Genomic DNA, 21,027 nt, shown 5'->3' on the forward strand with positions numbered 1-21,027 from the left:
CATCGAAATCCTTTGCGACTTGTGGATAAAATGTAACTTTCTCATCCGTTTTTGAAGAATAAAGAGAGCCTTTACAAGCTGGTGTGGTGAAAGCTGTTCGCTCCGTGCAAAGCACCTGGTAGGGGAAGCCGAAACGATCGCAGCGCTTGATGTGGCCAATACTGACAAGTTTGGTAACTTTGTTTCTGTCAATTCCCATACTTCTCAGTTATTTTAGCTACGATAATTAATCACACTTACGATAAAAATGGGTCACGATAGCTATTGTGTGGTAAAATGCAATAATACTGGACGAAACAGTAATATTAAATTTTATATATTTTCAACGCCGAGCTAGATATTAGCCTTTTATATCATACTAGCTGTGCCCGCGGCTCCGCCCGCGTGGAATTCGGTCTGTGTCAGTAAGCTAATTCATCCCTAATTTCTCTTTCTCTCCCCTGGAGGCGGAACTTGAAGTAAAGTTGACAGATGGATACGATTAGCGGACTGAAGTCCAGATAAAATATTTTACAATTAGGTAGGTACTTACCACTAAACAAAACTACACTCCAAAACCAATAGTTTTTTTCGCCCTTATTCCAATATTAGACGTGATTTAAACGACACAGAGTTATAGTAGGTGTATAACGGACCCCTGCGTGGGCGGGCGCGATGTGTAGCCAACGCGCCCAATGAGGTGAAGGGGTGATTTCCCCAAGAGTCGGGTCCGAGTCCGGACGGCCGCTGGTGAGGTTGCGGAAGAGTACTTCGGCGTTCCTGGGACCTCGCCTTATAGCAGCGAGGCGGCAACAGAGGGGTTTTAGTGGGTAAACCTGGGGTCTCATTAGCTCACAACAGGGAGTCCCACATAACCATCCCGGCCCGTCCCCGCGCCGGGTGGTATGCTTAAAGCATTTCCCCTCTTAAAAAAAAAAAAAAAAAGGTGTATAACGGACAATACAGTACTACTTTTGTATTTTTACGTTCTTGAGTGTACCTATCCAAAACATGTCCATAGCAAATATCATCCAATTCTGTCCTCCAGTCAAATCATTCTGAGCATGAAAAATTAAGATTTATACACATAGAAATCCATACTTCCTAACAAACTTGCGAATTTAGGTCTAATATTATATTAGTTAGAAGTAAGATTACAGGAAAGGAGAATATTATAAATATCAAAAACTTGAGGCCGAGTATTTACACTTTATTTACAGTTATGTTTATGTATGCACAACTAAATATCTACATATATGTATGTACCGGGGATTACTTTTAACAGTGTAAAAAAATGTAATTATAAATTGGCCTAAGTCGTAGTCGCTTGGTAGGGTGCCCAGAATGCCATCTTTATTAAAGTAGGGCTTAACCCTTAAAATCGTATTAAAAACGCGAGCGCAGCGAGCGCGAATTTTTTTTTATAGAAAAAAAATTGAGAGATGGGAGTAATGTTGTCAGGGACACAGCCGCAATGGTTTACGTGAAACGTTGGTGTGGATATCTAATGCGAAAGCCGAAGGCCGAGCTCCATGTAGGGCCGAAGGCCCGAAGCGTCCAGGCTGTCAGTACTTAAGCACAGAACAATAGTATCAGTGTCTAAATGCGAAGGCCGAAGGCCGAGCTCCACGTAGGGCCAAAGGCCCGAAGCGTCCAGGATGTAAGTGTTTAAGTCGTAGTAGTAGTCGCTCGATAGGGTGCCCAGAATGCCACCTTTATCAAATTAGGCTTAACCTTTAAAATCGTATTAAAAACGCGAGCGTAGCGAGCGCGAATTTTTTTTGATAGAAAAAAAATTAGAGAGGCTATGTCAGGGACATAGCCGCAGTGGTTTACGTGAAATTTTGGTGTGGATATCTAATGCGAAAGCCGAAGGCCGAGCTCCGCGTAGGGCCAAAGGCCCGAAGCGTCCAGGATGTCAGTGCTTAAGTCGTAGTAGTAGTCGCTCGGTAGGGTGCCCAGAATGCCATCTTTATCAGATTAGGCTTAACCTTTAAAATTGTATTAAAAACGCGAGCGAAGCGAGCGCGAATTTTTTTTGATAGAAAAAAAAATTAGAGAGGCTATGTCAGGGACATAGTCGCAGTGGTTTACGTGAAATTTTGGTGTGGATATCTAATGCGAAAGCCGAAGGCCGAGCTCCATGTAGGGCCGAAGGCCCGAAGCGTCCAGGATGTCAGTGCTTAATCACAGAACAATGGTATCAGTGTCTAAATGCGAAAGCCGAAGGCCGAGCTCCGCTTAGAGCCGAAGGCCCGAAGTGTCCGTCGTAGTAGTAGTCGCTCGGTAGGATGCCCAGAATGCCACCTTTATGAAAGTAGGCTTAACCTTAAAAGTTAAAAACGCGAGCGTAGCGAGCGCGAATTTTTTTGATGGAAAAAATTGAGAGAGGCTATGTCAGGGACACCGCCGCAATGGTTGAATTTTGGTGTGGATATCTAATGCGAAAGCCTCCAGTACCCGCTGATGCACCGCAGTACTTACCGTCGAGCGCGTCTGTCGTGCGAATCCGCTGAGCGGTCAACCGTTCTTCGCACTGCGTGAACGTCTCCGATTCTTCCTCAGATTCCTGAGACCGTGCTACCTTGTAACCTCAATACGTTGCGAGAATTTCGCGAAAAATTCGTTTTTTTCGGATAGGTATGGTAACGCGTTTAAAATGCAAGTCCCAAATTGTTTGACATTTACAATTACTTAATACCTATTTAAAAACTTTCGCGTTTCGAACACATATTAACTCACATTTATAGACGGGCCTATCTCGAAATTTATTTTATTACCTTTATTTACCGACGTTTCGACACAGGTTTCACTGGTCATGGTCGCGGCTAACTGATGTCCCAACAAAATTTCAAAACAGAGATTTGTGCAACTACCCGACGAAAAGTGTATGAAAAAGTTTGGGGTAGACATCATATTTTCAAACCACCCACTTCACATAATGTTAATTATTGTCAATAAACCCGCGATAGACCCGTCTATAAATGTGATTTAATATGTATTTGCAAAGACGTTTGACATTGACTAAGAAAAATGTTGTTTTTTTTACAAAGTACATTCACAAAAAAAAAGTGTGCACCACTTTCTTAAGTTAGCGCCATAAGATTCAGGTGCAAACATAACTTAATTGAGTGTAGTGGCCACCCCCCCTTTTAGGGGTTGAATTTTTCTAGCCTAAAATAGGGCCAGGCAGTTTCTTGACAGATTAGTAAAGTTTGCATCAAAATCCGTTCAGCCGTTTTCACGTGATGCGCGGTCAAATAAACAGACAAACAGATAAACAGATAAACAGACAAACAGACAAACAGACAAAAATTCTAAAAACTGTTAGAACGTGTTCTGTTATCGATTCTAAGTATCCCCAACCAACTTTTTTTCGAATATCTTCCATGTACAGACTTTCGACCCTCTTCAGCTTTATTATATGTATAGATAGTACTATTCCAGGCTTAACAACGTAATGGCTAAACATGTTATCTAGTCTATGTCAACACAGAGTTTTTCTTGTATGTTAATAAAATAGTATGGCTAATACAGTGTACCAACATTAAGTGAATGTAATATTAGTTATTGAAAGCCCGTCAAAAGCACACTTTTGGCATGTATGGTTATCTGTCGTCTGTCACAAGTGTCACAACAGACATTGTGCCTAAAGCGGGAGAACATACATTTTTAACACAAAATATGTTGATTAAAACCTGTGAAAAAGGTCAAAGTTTTTATAATTGCAAGCATCGTACGTATCCCCAGGATGAGGATCACTACTTAAGTCATCAAAACATAGCGAAACATACATTTTTTCATTGAATTTGTAACGAAACAACAACGAAGAAAATTGACCGAATAATATAAAATACACAGATAATTCTTACTGTTTTCACTAAAGCAAAAACCAAGTGTGTTTAACATGAAATAGGATTAGATTCCGCACATTGTTAAGTACATTATAGTAAATATTTTTTCTCAAACATGCAATGAAATGTCGTCGCTCCGGGCGTTATATCAGGCTTCGAAGTATCACGTTTAGGGCGGAGCAACTCCAGAGAACTGTAAAGGAATTTCATACGAAATTGAAGGCCTAGGCCGGGAAGTAATTTTTTTTTTATTCTAATGTAAATCGATTTTTTTTTTTTACATTTTTAGTGAACGAATGGTTATCGGACCAAAATATCCGTGTTAACGCCTGTTATACACGAACGTACTGATATTAAGAATACGAATCTGTATGATTCAATGTGTTGATGAATAAATTTAAAATTTTGTCTATACATAAGTCATCAGAGACCATAGACAATATTTAAAATCCTCTGCATTTATTTTATTTATTGAAATTGAGATTCTTATTATCAGATTGTGTATAATGGCCCTAATAAGGTCTATTCGAACACACGCAAAATACGGACGACTTCCGTAAAAAAAAAACAATTATGGCGGGATTGGAAGGAAAATTAAAAAACTTTTGTTGTGAAGTTAGATTTTTATTATAAAGATTATAAATTTGTTTTTTTTTTTGAGTGGTGTATTTTTTTATTTCATTGCATGTTTGAGAAAAGCACTATACATGCCTAGCCGTGAAAGGTCTTGCCGGCTTCGTATCACTATCCGGCCTCCCTACGGTCGGCCGGCTATACCTACTCACCCGGCAAGCCCTTCTTTCCCGGCGTCTGCAGTAATGTACTATTAAGGAATAATCTTTATTTTGTTGCGCTCGTTATTTGACAGCGCCGACCACGTTGCGAACGCTAGGCGGCGCTGCCATCGTGCACGGTCCCAGTAGGGCCCGTTTCTCAAAAGCTTGCAACTTGTAATACAACTGGAAGTCCCTTTTTAACAAAAGCTGTCAAAAAGTGACATCCCCTTGTATTACAAGTAACAAGCTTTTGAGAAACTGGCCCCTATTGCATTTTTTCTATGAATGATCGCCACTTAGCTAGGCCCTAATATCAATATAAAACGTTCAAAGCTCGAATTCCACCTGTACGGTTACCATCAGTTTGTCACTGACATAAACGCCGTCGAGAACGTAATTTACTTTCTATACATCCCGTTTGCACTAATATGCGAGTGCGAGCGAGATGTATAGAAAGTAAATTACGTTCTCGACGGCGTTTATGTCAGTGACAAACTGATGGTAACCGTACTGGAACGCATTAGCGCCCCACATCGAGCCTTTGATATGCGGTATTAAGGTACGTCTTAGAGCACACTTAGCGGTGCGTAAAGGTATACTTAGATCGAATGGGGGAGCGTAAGTAAGCGATATTGGGTGCGGTGTAGGTAGGTGTTTACCTTCTTTAGTGTTGATAGGTAGAGAATGCCGTGTAGCATTAACTTAATTTGTCACTGTATACAGTGTGTAAATCCAATACGGGCGAATATTTAAACGGTGGTTAGCATAGGACCTAAAAAGTATATTGAGATAGATTTTACTTAGAAATGCATTGAAAATTATAACCATACAAAATAATTCGGCCCGCAATGTAATACACCACACACGTTACGGGATACGAGCTTTTTAAAGTAATTGTCAACGCTTGTTGGCAGTTACTATGAAAAGCTCGTATCTCGTAATGTCATTATCATCTTGTTTCTTAACCACTCAGTTGCTTCTGGTAACTAGAGCTACCAACTTTGAACGCCTACAAATTGCTTCTGGTAGCCAGAGCTACCAGACGACCATTGTACGATTTTTGATTTTTTATCTGTGAGTGGCGGCTTGGAAGCGGTTTAAACTATGTTCCGAGCATAGACAAATAACATGGCAATACAGAAAAAAAAAATTAGCCAACATGATTAAAAAAAAATATTTTAAACAGCTGTCGGTTTCAAAGTTGTGCGAAAGTGAAGTTGCGGAAAAGTGGTCGGTGTTTTAAAAATGCCGTAAGTATTTTTAATTACTCTTTTACTATCAAAATTGTATACCAAACGATTATGTATTTATCTAACTAACAGATAGAATGTATATTTCAGTTCTAATGTAGAATTATGAATTACTATCTCACTTCAAAGTAGTTAAACAGTGATTTTTTTCGGTTACTTGCGATTGAAATAAAATAAGACTTTGAAGAATAAGTCATATTTTTCAAATAAAATATTGTTATTTAAATAGTCTAAATATTAAGTTTCATTTATAATCATAAAATCATTTAAACCTGTGATATGTTATACAGGATTAGCGAAAGAAACAATCGTAAGTATGTGCCGGGCGGCTGGTAACTCTAGCTACCAAAAGCAATTTAGCGAACGTCTCGCTCGGACGTCGTAAGGCATGAGGCACACTAGACGCTTTGCGTGCCCGTGTGGTACATTCTTGTTATGTGTTCCTACTAATGTTTCAACTACTAAGATTGTGTTTTGGGGAAACCTGACATTATTTGCACATGGTTATTGGTATATCTTTTATTAGTGCATGGTCATATACAGGGTGTCCCCAGACTATGTCACATGAAGGAAAAGTACCTTAAATAACGTAGATAAGAATATGACGGTGACTGAAAATAATCTCTGCATACTTTTTCGAATGCTGGACCTACCTGTGCCTAACGCACTCTGTGTGCCCCGACCCTAGTCACCAGCGGCGGCCATTTTTTCAACATGGCGGCCAGTCCTACCGGCGTCGGATCAGGTGTTGCGGGTGTTTTTATATCGGCTTTGTTTATTTACGTTTAAATTAGTGTAATTCCGTATTTAGCAGTTTTCTTTTGTGTAATATGGTTTTGTTCTAACATTCTGTGATTAATGATGTGAAAAATTTATAGTGAAAATGTGATATTGTGTTGTTTTTGATCGGCAAAAGAACCCGAAACTGCGGTGGTACGTAATACTTTCTTGTTATTTACTTGTAAAATCGTAATGAAAGCGATAATTGCAAACTGTGACTATTCTAATTAAAGATTATTAGTTACTTGTTCTTATTAGAACTATATTTCCGTACTTGAGTCTCTTTAACCATTCAAAAATACATCATGAATCAACGAAACATTTCGATCCGTCCTGCGTATTTCTTGCGTGACGTGTCATAAAATGAAATGATGTTTATTTAAGGATTTTTAATATACACTTATATGGTATTTGGTACTAAATAAAAGAAGAACTAATCTACTTTTTTTTACGATACTAAAAAATAGGTGTTATCGCTTTAGTTTTTTTTTTTTAAATACATCTCTGCTTGAAGGTTTCGACTTTTTTAGTGTGTCAAGTTTACGCATTTTTTATAATTATTTTTATTTTAATTACCCATACATAAAGCAACGGAATCAGATTCCTTGTTTTATTAACTATTCTGTGTAAAAAAATCATAGCAAATGGTTCATTAGACGCCAATTAATTAATTTTTCAATAAAACACTGCATCGCGCGGACATTGGCTGAAAATCGCGAAGCAATTTACGCTACGATTTTTGAAATCCAAAAGCAACTGAGTGGTTAATGTTTACAGTACATTGCTGCTCGGTACATGTGGAAAAAATTAATCACGGGGTCATAATTAAGTGTAACTTAAAAAAACATCTTAATTAATGATAAGACGGGTGAATTCTATATCTGGTTTAATTTATTGCCCGTATTTGACTTACACACTGTATTTTTTACTGTGCAATAAAGTTTAAATAATAATAATAAAATAAGGGCAGCTTGTGGCAAGCTGTTGGGGAGTATAACGACCCCACGGACCCGAGTGCTCCCGAGAGTCGGTCACAGGGTCTCCGTATCCGACGTGTCTTCGTCGGTCGGAGTGGACCCCAAGGAGACCCGCAAGACTCTCAGCTCAGCTCTGGCTTGCCTTCATTGGCCGTCCAGAGAAGAGTCGTTAGAGCAATATGCTCCAGGGGTGGAAGTGAAAGATGCATAAGACGCGAGTTGGCACAGTGGCTGTTAACAGCCACTGGGTAGTAAGCGGCGCACACCTCTCGACACCCCTGAGCCGCTCACACCGATGTTGCTCCTAGTCGTCTTCGCGACGGCAGTTTCAGGGGCCCATCTAATGCGCGGCAAGTCACCACCTGCCTCGATAACTTGTGTAAACATTGTTATGGCAGGTGTCCGTACGTCTTTGCAATAACCCAGTCTCATAGTCCACCCAAACTTCAATCCATAGACCAGATACTGGGCATTAAACTTTCGTGAGACATATTTTAAACTGTTTATACGACAACGGTTTCACTCACTTGAATTTTTAGTCGCTATTGGCGACATGTTTCGGGCCCTTCGGGGTCCTTCCTCAGGTTCGAGTGCTCGCGGCGACTACAACTCGTGCAACTTGTAATTCAAGTGAGTGAAACCGTTGTTATATAAACAGTTCAGATAATACTGGGCATTGGGACTATTGTAGAGAAAAGTTGGTGCACCTGTTAACGGGTTCCAGCAGGCGTTCTACATGACATAAAAGCTCTCCAAGGGGCTTCTACGTGTTGGATCTAGGTATATCCCCACGCAAGCCTATCAAAAGACCGGGATTATAGGCCCGTGAAAGCCAAAAAAATATATACTTACAGTAGAACCTTGATAGCACGAATTTCTAGGGAACGCCAAAAACTTCGTTTTAATGAGTTTTCGTCTTATGGAGTATATCAACTTCAGATAACTTTATAGGGTTTTGTTCGTCTTAAGGAGGTTTTGAGTCACAGATGTAAATTGAATGAAAATTTCGTAAAGGAGATGTTATAATGTAGGTACAAATGTGTAGGTACACTACAGACTTATTGTTTTCATCGAGTTAAAAGTGGTTTGGTAGTAAATACTTAGTACTTTTTAGAGTTAGGTATAAAAATCAAATTAAATTTTTAGAGTTAATGAGGTTTTCGGCTTCCAAGAGAATAGGCATAATTATAGGATTTTATTTCATGTTAACTAAAGAGGTTTTCAGATTATCGAGGATCCACTAAGTATATTTACATGTAAACAAAGAATCTGAGTTTGTTACTAATTGTTATCATATTTTATATTGCAGACTGCGTTTGTGCAGTAAAGTTGCTAAGCGGGCCAGGTGTTCAAAATTATCTTGACGAGACTTTATTGTAAAGAGAATAAGAGCGTGACATGGTAATTTTAAATACCTCGCAACTTCAACGTGACGTTGTCCCCTTTTGTCTTAACCCTTAAATCGACGGAAAACACGGAAGATCGTGAGGTCAAATCTCCTCGGCGCTCAATAGTAGGTATCAGGGATGTTGCGGATGCCGATTTTTTGACATCCGCGGATGCGGATGCGGATTTTTAAAGGCTCACATCCGCGGATGCGGATGCGGATGCGGATGTCAAGATAGTACCATAAAAAACGTCAAGTATTACATTTTAGTAATTTTTATTTCAAGAAACCGGCCAAGTGCGAGTCGGACTCGCGTTCCAAGGGTTCCGTACATTAAGTCCCACTCACGCTTGACTGCTCATTTCTAATAGGTTTTTTGGTTAATGACTAAATTACCTAGCAGTCTAGCACTTACACCGATGCTAAGACGTTCCTGTACCGACCTGTTCCACATCCGCATCCGCATTAAATCCGCATCGATTTTATGCTGATGCGGATGCGGATGCGGATGTTGAAAATAATGCGGAAGTTCCGCGGTTGCGGATGCGGATGCGGATATTCGCAACATCCCTGGTAGGTATCAATGATTCTAGTTAAATAAAATACAGAAAGAGGGTCAACTGTCCAGTTTTTTTTGGACGTTGTCGTTTAAGTGTTAAGGTCTATGAAAAGGGCATTTACTTGTGTGTTAAGTACGGATATGTGATGTTGTGAAATAATAATACTTACAAATTAAAAATATTTGCAAACCATAACGGTAAAACCTTTCGAGGTTGTTTACCTATTTATCTAATGTAATACCTTTAAACGGGCAATTCTTGTATATTTATTTATTTATATCTATATATTTCGGGGATTTCGGGAACGGCTCTAACGATTTCGATGAAATTGGCTATATTGGGGTTTTCGGGCGCGAAAAATCGATCCAGCTAGGTTCCATCTCTGGGAAAACGCGCATTTTCGAGTTTTTATATGTTTTATATGTCTCCCAGATATTACTTTCATTATTTTGAACAATATTTTTGTTTAAATACCTACTCATTTCTCGGAAATCGTATTCTGTCTTAAAATATTATCCTGAATCTGTTAATTAATAAATAAAAATAACAATGCCTTACAAAATACTATTCACACAGATTGTTTATTACGATATAATACAGGCTGGCACCAAAATACATTGACAAAATTTTATTAGGAATAGGTATTTTTCTTATTTAAGTGTCATATTTTACAGTATATCATGAAATAAATTTAAAACTACAATTTGTTCAACTAAAACAAAACTCAATTGTTAGTTCAACTTGTGAATACTATGCTACAAAATTAATTTTATCAACGTATTTAGGGGCACTCGTGTAACTGTGATACTAACATAAAAATAACATAGAAAAACAAATCCAGCGCGCCAAATGTAACACGGGCCTTGGGCCTCGTGACACAATGATTCAAGTTTTTATTCAAATACTTCTCCTCGTATTAGGGAAAACGCGTTTTTACAGCTTAAGGACACTCTTACAAGAACGTTTAACTTTACTTACAATGTTTTAGCTTTTGGAGTTTTTAAGGAAATGTTTAACTGTTTGTAGGTCAAAATAAAGTGAAAGTTAATCTTGTTTGTTGCTAAATGGTGTTTACAAATTACAGGGAATAAAATGCAGGTGACAATGTATGTAGAAACTTTCATGAGAAAAATTTCATGCAAGTTTCCACTTAGAAAGTACCCGTTCAGATTAGCGATTATTACTCAATGTTCTTAACTGTTGACGACTGTTTCATTGAACATTTACGTAAAAAAGTGGCGTATATTTCGAGTGTCATAAAAATTAAACAAACTTTACAGTAAAAAGTTCCAGACCGAAAATAATACCGAGAACATTTCATGGGAACCTTGCATTTTTTTTAATTCTCTTTGGCACATTGCTAGTCTTAAGCCTTGTAATATTAAATGAACCATAAGTAAATCGATTTTAAGTTATCCAAGCGTTATAAGTTATAACTGCACTGTATCGAGCCAGATGACCGCCTTCTATAAATATGCTAGCAATGCCTAGACCTTAGCCGGCTAAAGGTTATAACGAAGGTTAGCTCGATAGATTGTGATGGAATGGGTATAACTAGATGAATAGTTTTTACCGAAGGCCATAACCTTCGGTAAAAACTATTCATCTAGTACCCGACCCATAGGTAGGCCCATAAACCCATAGGTTTGCTGAGGCCCTTACCCAGAGGGGCTCTCGCATATAAATCTAGTAGTTTTCTCTATAATAAATTTGCGATAATATTGGCATTTTCAAGCCATTTGAGATTTTTTATTATTATTTCGTGTCACAGTCCATTACTGACAAAAAATTGTACGCCTCACGGCACAACACAGTGATACAACAGTAATATTATAAGATCTGTACTTATGTATGTCGGCGGCAGATCGTAAAATCGGGCATATCGAGATATTCCTAGGCATATCATGAAACGCCGCCATTTCATGATCTGACTAAGATTAACCCAGGCGTATCACGATCTGCCTTATAAAAGAGGCGGCAGATCGGTCAGACCAATGTATTCGTTGATATTCCTAGCTTCATACCGGGCGCATCGTAAAATAATTGATGAGATATTCCTAGGCATATCATGAAACGCCGCCATTTCATGATCTGACTAAAATTAACTCAGGCATATCACGATCTGTCTTATAAAAGTTATAAAAGATTCGGCAGATCGATGGGAGCAATGTATTTATCGAATTCCTAGCTTCATTTATACCGATCGCATCGTAAAATAATTGCATTTTTTGCCACTGGTGGCGCTGCATTCTATATGGCGCTGCGTCCGAGTCCAGTATTGCCAGATCGTACCTTTTAATACAAGTTTACGTTCCTTTTGAGCCTTAAGCGGCTTGAGGTTATCTCGATATGGCTGGTGGTCGCTAGGCAGATCATTAAATGCCGGCGTTTCATGATCTGCCTAGGAATATCACCCATTGAGGTTTGCACGATATGGCTGATGGTCGCTAGGCAGATCATGAAATGCCGGCGTTTCATGATTTGCCTAGGAATATCACCCCTTGAGGTTTGCACGATATGGCTGGTCGTCGCTAGGCAGATCATGAAATGCCGGCGTTTCATGATCTGCCTAGGAATATCAACCCTTGAGGTTTGCACGATATGGCTGGTGGTCGCGCTAGGCAGATCATGAAATGCCGGCGTTTCATGATCTGCCTAGAAATATCACCCCTTGAGGTTTGCACGATATGGCTGGTCGTCGCTAGGCAGAACATGAAATGCCGGCGTTTCATGATCTGCCTAGGAATATCACCCCTTGAGGTTTGCACGATATGGCTGGTCGTCGCTAGGCAGATCATGAAATGCCGGCGTTTCATGATCTGCCTAGGAATATCACCCCTTGAGATTTGCACGATATGGCTGGTCGTCGCTAGGCAGATCACGAAATGCCGGCGTTTCATGATCTGCCTAGGAATATCACCCCTTGAGGTTTGCACGATATGGCTGGTCGTCGCTAGGCAGATCATGAAATGCCGGCGTTTCATGATCTGCCTAGGAATATCACCCCTTGAGATTTGCACGATATGGCTGGTCGTCGCTAGGCAGATCACGAAATGCCGGCGTTTCATGATCTGCCTAGGAATATCACCCATTGAGGTTTGCACGATATGGCTGGTGGTCGCTAGGCAGATCATGAAATGCCGGCGTTTCATGATCTGCCTAGGAATATCACTCCTTGAGTTTGCACGATATGGCTGATGGTCGCGCTAGGCAGATCATGAAATGCCGGCGTTTCATAATATGCCTAGGAATATCACACCCTACTATTTGATATGCCTAAACGTCGCTAGGCAAATCGTCAAACGTTGATGTTTGCACGATATGGCTGGTAGTCGCTAGTCAGATCATGAAATGGCGGCGTTTCATGGTATGCCTAGGAATATCTCGATATGGCCGATTTTACGATCTGCCTCCGACATGTACATACCTGTGTTGGACAAATAAACGATTTTGTATTTTTATTTGAAATGTATATTTTGAATAGGAGGTATCTTCACAACAGGATTTGATGGAATTGGTGATAAATTAGTTTAGAATTTTAAGTTTTACAGTCCTTATTAAGGATAAACCACGCAAAAATAAAACACGCAATGTTTTATAATTAAAGTCAATTTAAAATTATTTGGTTAAGTACACAGAAAATCCCCACGAAAACATAAAAATGAATCACAATTTTATTTTAATCCAATTCCAAGATAATCAGAAGAAATTCGCATTTTTCCGCATAATTTGATCCCCGCGTATAATTGTACGTGAAATATGTACCTACCCTTTTACCGAGAAATGTACCGTTTATCCGGGTTAAGCCAAAAGGGTGTACTCAAGATAATCCTTCTGGCAGTTGCCATACAAATAAGGGTCGATTTATGTTCGTTAAAAGCGAAATAATGGAATCGGTTTGTGTAGTATGGGAAGGAAGTAACAGAAGTTTTCCAATAGACTTCGCATTTTAAAACTAGTCTCGGTCTCACAAAAGATAACGACTATTCATGTGCAGTCCAAAAGTTTCCATGATTGCGAAGTTTCCATATGGAATAATTTAGAAAACTTGACATATTTTTAAACGTATCAAAATTATTCATTTGTAAAATGAAATTATCCTTTGTTTTCTGTAAAATTCTCTTGAAATTTCATAGAACGGTTCCAACTTTTTGGAAACTTTCGGCAACATGCATAGGTATCTTTAATTAATGACCAATATTCCCTCTTCCTGGTGTAACGTCACTTATTTAGCAAGTTTCATAAAGAAATTAGCTGTTTGAAGAAGGTATTATTATAATATTTTAATATTTATTACACGAAACTGATTAAGTAGGTAAGTATAAAAATTACATGAATAAAAATGATTTATTATTGCAAAAAATAGTTACTGTACAGTAAATAAAGAAAAATCTAAATAATTTTCAGTTACAGGTTGAAGTTAAAATGATGTCACAGAGTTTGTGACTCCCCGTCCCCTTGTCCCAACATGTGGAATTATTTGACCATCCCCGTGTGACGTAATTAATGGATGACTTGACTTATATATGCCCTTCTAACTTAATTTTTGTAAATATATTTATATTTGCACGCACACAGGTCATAAACTTGGGTCCTACTGCGACCGCACTCTATTAAATTAACAAGGTAAGGCTGCTTTTCCACTGAGATGAGTCAACCAATAAGCATTGGTTGTAGGTATTAACCCTACAATGCATGACTTTTTTGTTTTGAGAAATAAAATTACCTATATGTGATAAATATATGTGTTTACTTTTAGGGGAAAAAAAATATATACAACACATATTTTGGAAAATAAAAGGTTTTTTATCTGTGTTCCATATGTGGAACTCCATGCATTAAGGGTCAGAGTATACATACAGAAATATATGGCCCATTTTCATTTTTACATGTTCCGTTTCTTTTTATAATGCTATCAACAGTTTTGGTGGTTCTGCATTACTATGTAGTGACTTTCATGGATTTAGCGACCTTGTAAGATGTTTTTGACGAAATTTCTGTATGTTTACTTAGTCCTCTTGAGGCCAGCTTGAGGCTCTTATGGTGATGTATCACCAGCATCAGCATCACCAGAAATTACCAAAACTTCTGGTGTTGTAGGTGGACTTTACAGAATTAGAGTGTAGGACGTGCAGATGATCATTGACCACATTGGTGACCTATTATTGAACTTGATGCCAACTCCGAAATTCTGACAGGTGATGCCGATGTATGGAGTTGTAAATTAGTTAAAAATAAGTCATATGTAACTGGCGACAGCTCAATTAACTCAGGACTTAGCGTGTGGATAACGGCTATTCGCTCCACACGCTCCCTCTATCTTGATGTGATCTGTGACGCACGGGTAATGTTGTAATGGATACTTTTTGCATTAACCAGGTAATTCTGCCAAATAGCTACATTATACTAGCTGCTATATCTTTGGTGAAGCCGGTGTATTGTTTAATATCACATAAAGGTAATATCACGCGGCGGTATTTTTCGCGGTTTTCCTTCTAGCCTCCGCTAGGGATTTTGTGGACGTAGCAGTCATCAACCCTTTTTTCACCTATTTAAAAGACAAGTGCGAGTCGGACTTGCCCACCGAGAATTCCGTACTTTTTAGTATTTTTTGTTATAGCGGCAAAAAAATACATCATCTGTGAAAATTTCAACTGTCTACGGTTCATGTGATACAGCCTGGTGACAGACAGACAGACGGACAGTGGAGTATTAATAATAGTATTCCGTTTTTGCCCTTTGGGTACGGAACTTTGTGGTAATATTGCAAGTATTATAGAAAGGAAAGACGATAGCAACCTCGAAAAGTTTTTTGTGATCGGCAAAGTGGATGGGAAAAGGCCTGACGTAAACGAAGTCTGACCTAATCCGCACCGCTCCTGACTCCACAGTTCGCATGGCTCTCCACACCGCCGGACAGAAACAGATGGAGAAAGATCGTAAGAAAGAAAGTTATGCAAATGGAGGTCACGACCCTCGATATTGAGGAATACGACGCAAGGAGGAGGTAATATTGTACAGAGTATGTCCACTTGGTAAGTAAAAGCAAGTCAAACAAGCAGGATCTCGAGTATCTAACTACTAACTTTAGCGATTAACACGTTGACTAACTTTGTGCAATGCAATTCTACGATAGCGTTTAACTTCTCACCCGACTGCCGAAGGAGGGTTAGAATTTTTGATATTACGTATAATATATTTAAAACATTTCTGTATTGCGGCAGATTAGAAGTGTGATGTTAAGATAGCATGATGTATAAAACACTTACCTAGTTATGATGGAATAAATCAGTCTAAGTTTACCCGTCGACGGTACCTTTTACTCACCCAGCCACGTTCCTCTAAATGACATAATCCGCATTTTACTATAGGATAATTTACACTATGTTAACAGAAAATTATCACATAAATTGGGACATAATTATCCAAAACTTTATGTCATATCATATCGTGACCGCTGCTCAATACACAGTGCTTGAAAATGGAGACCTATTCTCTCCAAATCATGTCGCTCGAGTAACTAAAATCACGCAAGTTTAACCATAAAATTAGATTAATATTTATCTATTAACTGCTCTAACATATGTCGAATAACTATTAAATGTGCATGAACTGTCCCCAAGGAAAGGAAAATCAAACATCGCGAACGAACAAGCGATTAGCTCAGCCAACAACTTCGCTGCAACTCCAGTGGCCTTCCGACGCCGTTTCCTTGTTTGAACAAGTATCGCGGGAGTATGGTTTCCTGGTTAATATGTCGGGTGAAAGTTTGTAAGTAATACTTTTTATTTTTTAATCGTAGCAAAGCGTTGTTGTAAATAAAATTAGTTTGTTCTATAATTATTTGGAATAAATATTTGGATTTAAACAGTAATAGCGGCTAATAAACTCATACGCTTATTTAGTTTAAAATAGGTACCTTTATTATTATGTACCTTTATTATTCTTGATTATTTCTTAACGAAGGCTTCAACTATCTGGCACGAGTTAATTTGTTACAAAATGTATAGGTACACTAGGATAATTACGTGTGTCAAATAACATTAACGAAATTTTTGTTCGAACAAACACAGTGCTCATTTTTATTTTTACACGTAATGGTTTTATATTAGAAATACCTATTAAAAAGAAAAACAACAAAATTGATGCGAGCCAATAACCAAGTCGTTCTTTAAGGTCGTTACAAAACCCGTTGAAAACTATAACAAATGGATGAATTTTAATCGGGTTTGGTATTCATATAACCCTCCCATTTCCGTACAAAAGGATCTAAAGTTTTAGGACATATTTGTCAGTTACGTCTATTTATAGTTGAATACAACTCTACTTGATTGTTCCACCATCATTTATCACCCGGAACTATAGATAACATACCCATAGACTCGCTACGATTGGAAACTAAAGGCCATAGATGGAAAATGCTGTAGTTAATCATTTTTAAATATGAATAATTTAATAGATATTGAGTTTTTGGAAATTTAATATTCAATTCAATATTGGTTTATTATTCTTTTTTGAAATTTAATAAAAAAAGCATTCAGAAGTAAAAGTAGTAATCATAAATTGATTTTAATAAAATTTGTTTCATGTAGTGTGTCATACGACTAAGTAGACCAGCGGTTCTCAATCTTTTTTTTTGACGGAACCCTTTTGGAAAGCGAAATACTTGATGGAACCCTACAATAAATGTATTTATTTTATTTTATTTATTGAGAAACAAACTCCCACATAAGACAATAGTTTTTAGAAGTGTATTTTTTTTATTAATAAGCATAATTCTAAATTCTTGCGGAATCCCTGCAGGGGTGTCGCGGAACCCTAGGGTTCCGCGGGACACACTTAGAGAATGGCTGAAGTAGACAAACAAATAATGAATACTGTGAGGCTTATCACGTATGAATTTAATTCAAAACAAAATATTTCACTGAGAAATGTGTGGAAACCGCTAATTTCTTTATAATTATGCACCATCTACAACTAAATAATCTGTGCCCAACATAATAGCTATTTTGATAGTCGCTTGTTTACAAAGGCAATAAATTATAGCAGATAAATGACAGTACGGAACTCGTCAACATTGTCGAGGGTTTGGCGTCCTTGTCAAAGAATATTGAACCTTAAACCAAGGTCATTATGATTGCATTTCGTTGTAGTCGGAAACAAGTAAAGGTAGGTAGTTTAGAGTATCCAGACTTCAATTGTAGTGAGAAGGGAACCTTTCTGAAAGGACCGATGGCCGGTGGCTTGGTACAGTCAGCAGCAGAAGTTGCTAAGCGGGCGAGGTGTTCAAAATTACATTGACACGCCCTTGTTCTCTTTACAATAAAGTCGCGTCAAGATCATTGTGAACACCAGGCCTGATAAGCAACGTCTGCGGCCAACTGTACTTGTGTCATTTTTATAGAAGTATGGTGATTAGGAAATCATTTTTAATAGCTGATGTTTTTAGTTAACGGATATACTTATCATTATTGTAGTATAATATTATACTAGCGACCCGCCCCGGCTTCGCACGGGCTACACAAATCCTTAACAAGTTATACACCTAAACTTTCCTCAAGAGTCATTATAATTATTGATATGTGAAACATTTTCGACTTTATCGCGAATATGCACATATACAGACAGAAGCGGCGGGGGACTTTGTTTTTATAAGGTGTAGTAATACGGCCTACATTCCATAAATATAGTAACATTACAAAATAATAATTAAGTAGTTTTATTGAATTTTTAAACGTTATAATCAAAATGAAAACAAAAAAAAAATACACACAGATAATAGATTACTTATACTCGCAAGAGCAATTTAAATACAAAATTGAGCATATTGTAACCATAAAACGCTCAGCGATATAGAACTTTCACTTATTTGTTTTGCCCAAATCAGCAATTCTAGTGTTTTCTTTTGCCAAAGCAGTACCTAAGTAGCCTAATGGATACCCACCACAATTTATTTATGAAAGGGCTCGGCAACCTTTTTTTAACAAGCCCATTTGTCACAGCCGCTGCAAACAAGTAGGTACTAAAATTGTTAATCAGGAAAACACATGGAGCCTGGAAAAGTTGCGAGCTCAAATTTAGACGTAAAAATTTACGATGTGAACGCTTTTCGTTTCCGGAATAAGCCGCGTGGGAAAACACGTTTTAGCTATTTCAGGGAAATTACCTTGAAATGCCTACGTTAATATAGAAATAAAAAATATGCAGAGTAGTAGTCTGGTCGATAGTGATCCTCCCTGCAAAGCAGGAGGTCCCGAGTTAAAATCCTGGTAAGGACATTTATTTGTGTGTTCATCACTGATATTTTGTTCCTGAGTTATGGATGTTTTCTATGTATTTATGTTTATATCTTTATCTATCTAATATATTTATCGTCGTCTAGTACCCACAACACAAACCCTGCCTAAGCCTGCGTTGCTAATCAAGAACTATGAATAAAATTGACACCTTGTTTTCTACTTATATTTTGTAACTTACATCATATCGATAGAGAAGCAAAAATGCATTGAGAAAACGCGTTGGTGTGTGCATACCTAGCTTATAACAAATATCTGTATTTAAGTTTTAATTAAAAGACTTTGGCAACTTTTGCATTTAACTGATCTTGGGCCACTAATGAAGTCTAGCCGAGAATTGCAAGACTTCGAATTTAAACTGAGATCTAATAATTTTAAAGTTCCAGGGTTTACAACCTCTGTCTAACTTTGAGATTTAAATTAGTGCTGTATTCATTAGTGTCAAGTAAATCTGTGTGATTTACAAGTGAAGTTACCATCGGTGTTACTTTTAAAATACCTATCGCAGGCCTTCAGAATACAGTGAATATTTCCATCAAATAAGCTCCCTGAGGCTCATATAATAAGGTAGACATACATATTCGCTGTATTGGGTACGGTTTTGGTAGCTCAGATGGCAGGGCACTGGGCTAGCGATCCATTGGTCGTAGTTTCAATAATTCAATGTATCTTTAAACGCTCATCACACTGAACAAAAACATGTGTATAAAAAAAATGTAACACTAAAACAAAAACAGCTCAAAAATAAAACAAAAGCATACTTACATTTTTATACTATAACTACGTATAAAATAACTGTGATTCACCCTTTTTGCTTAGTAATACGCCTAGAAAATGATGTAAAACAATATGAGACTAAAATTATAACACGATCTTCAGCGTTATACGGCACGAATGTTCCTGTATTTATTTTACTCGTTATTTCACCTTTGTTTGAATTTAAAACACCCTGTGTGTTGAAAAATGTGTACGTAATGAGGAAATGTTATACTTGGCAATTTTTCGACATAAAAGTTTCGGTGTCTGGCTGTATTTATTTTATAAAACCGTTTTGAAATAAACGTAAAACGTAATTTAAACTTAACATAATTAATCGTTATTCGTTCTGTACCCCTAGTGTAAATTTAATTCGATAGCGTAACGTAACGTATACGTGTCATTTTGTGTGGGATTTTGAGTTTCCAAAACGTCCCGCTTGGCGCGCTCGTAATCACATACAAAAATAGCCATAACGCAAACGCAAATGCTCGTCACGCTATTGGTTGAAATTTACACCCCGCTAGTTAAATTCACAATAAAATTAAAAAGCCTAAAACCGTTAGCATATTTATTTTTCTTAAGACTACAAAAAAGTTACCTTCATTGAATGGCACAAACATAACATTAAAGTTACCTAAAAATGCAGTTTGCCTGCACTATTGAGCAATTTAATTTTTTGTGTATAAAAACCTAATCAGTCGCATGTCATCCGCTATCGAAGTGTCAGACACTACCCAACTCTCGTGAGTCTCGTGACACTCTATAACTTGACGCGACACCGCAATATGTCTGTCCTTGTTACCATTCTATATGTACGTGCGAGTGCGAGCGAGCTGGGTCGAACTAGTCTTACTTGACCTTGAGATCTATATTAGCTGTCACTGCAACTGCTAAGACTAGGTGATTTAGATTTAACAATTTGTTACGGTTTTAATCTCATTTTGATACGACCTTGAAGATCACTCATGCTGATAGGTGCATGCAAAAAGAATTGAAAGCCTAGCGTGAGAATGAAAATGAAAATGAAACCATAAAAGTTAATAAATCTGAATTGGGCTCCCTAGCTTGCCAAGCGAATGAAACATCGCTGGTAACACATCGCCAGATAGATGCGATTGGAATGTCAAGATGAAACGTGATACATTTGACCCAATATGTCGATATTCTTACTGACAACGTCATTATTTTAGAAGGAAATTCGTGCTAAGTTACTGCAAAACTCAATGTTTGGAAAAATTGTTTTGAAAAATGCTTCAATATTTGTTTATAATATAGGAGACAAACATGGCTAATTTGTGCATTCGTCAGATGTGCTCTGAAAGAACTGGAGTCGACACTGGAGCAGTGGCGAGAAGCTCTGGAAAATGCTGGACTGAAAATAAGTAGAAATAAGACGGAGTACATGCACT

General features: G+C 37.8%; 1 protein-coding gene and 1 long non-coding RNA gene across 3 annotated transcripts in view; both read right to left on the reverse strand.

Annotated features, from left to right (window-relative positions):
- Window positions 1–21,027, reverse strand: part of LOC134652869 (uncharacterized) — a 224,572-nt gene that overhangs the window by 187,829 nt on the left and 15,716 nt on the right. The window contains exon 1 of one of the 2 annotated variants that reach the window (XR_010097214.1): window positions 9,415–9,425. The exons of the other annotated variant lie outside the window; for it this stretch is intronic. This is a non-coding gene — a long non-coding RNA (uncharacterized LOC134652869). Of the gene's footprint in view, window positions 1–9,414; window positions 9,426–21,027 lie in introns of those variants that run through there. 2 annotated transcript variants of the gene reach the window in all.
- LOC134652830 (5-hydroxytryptamine receptor) overlaps window positions 1–21,027 on the reverse strand; it is a 124,923-nt gene that overhangs the window by 96,795 nt on the left and 7,101 nt on the right. The window lies entirely within an intron of this gene.

The sequence above is a fragment of the Cydia amplana genome, chromosome 12, assembly GCF_948474715.1.
Source record: "Cydia amplana chromosome 12, ilCydAmpl1.1, whole genome shotgun sequence".
Taxonomy (NCBI): domain Eukaryota; kingdom Metazoa; phylum Arthropoda; class Insecta; order Lepidoptera; family Tortricidae; genus Cydia; species Cydia amplana.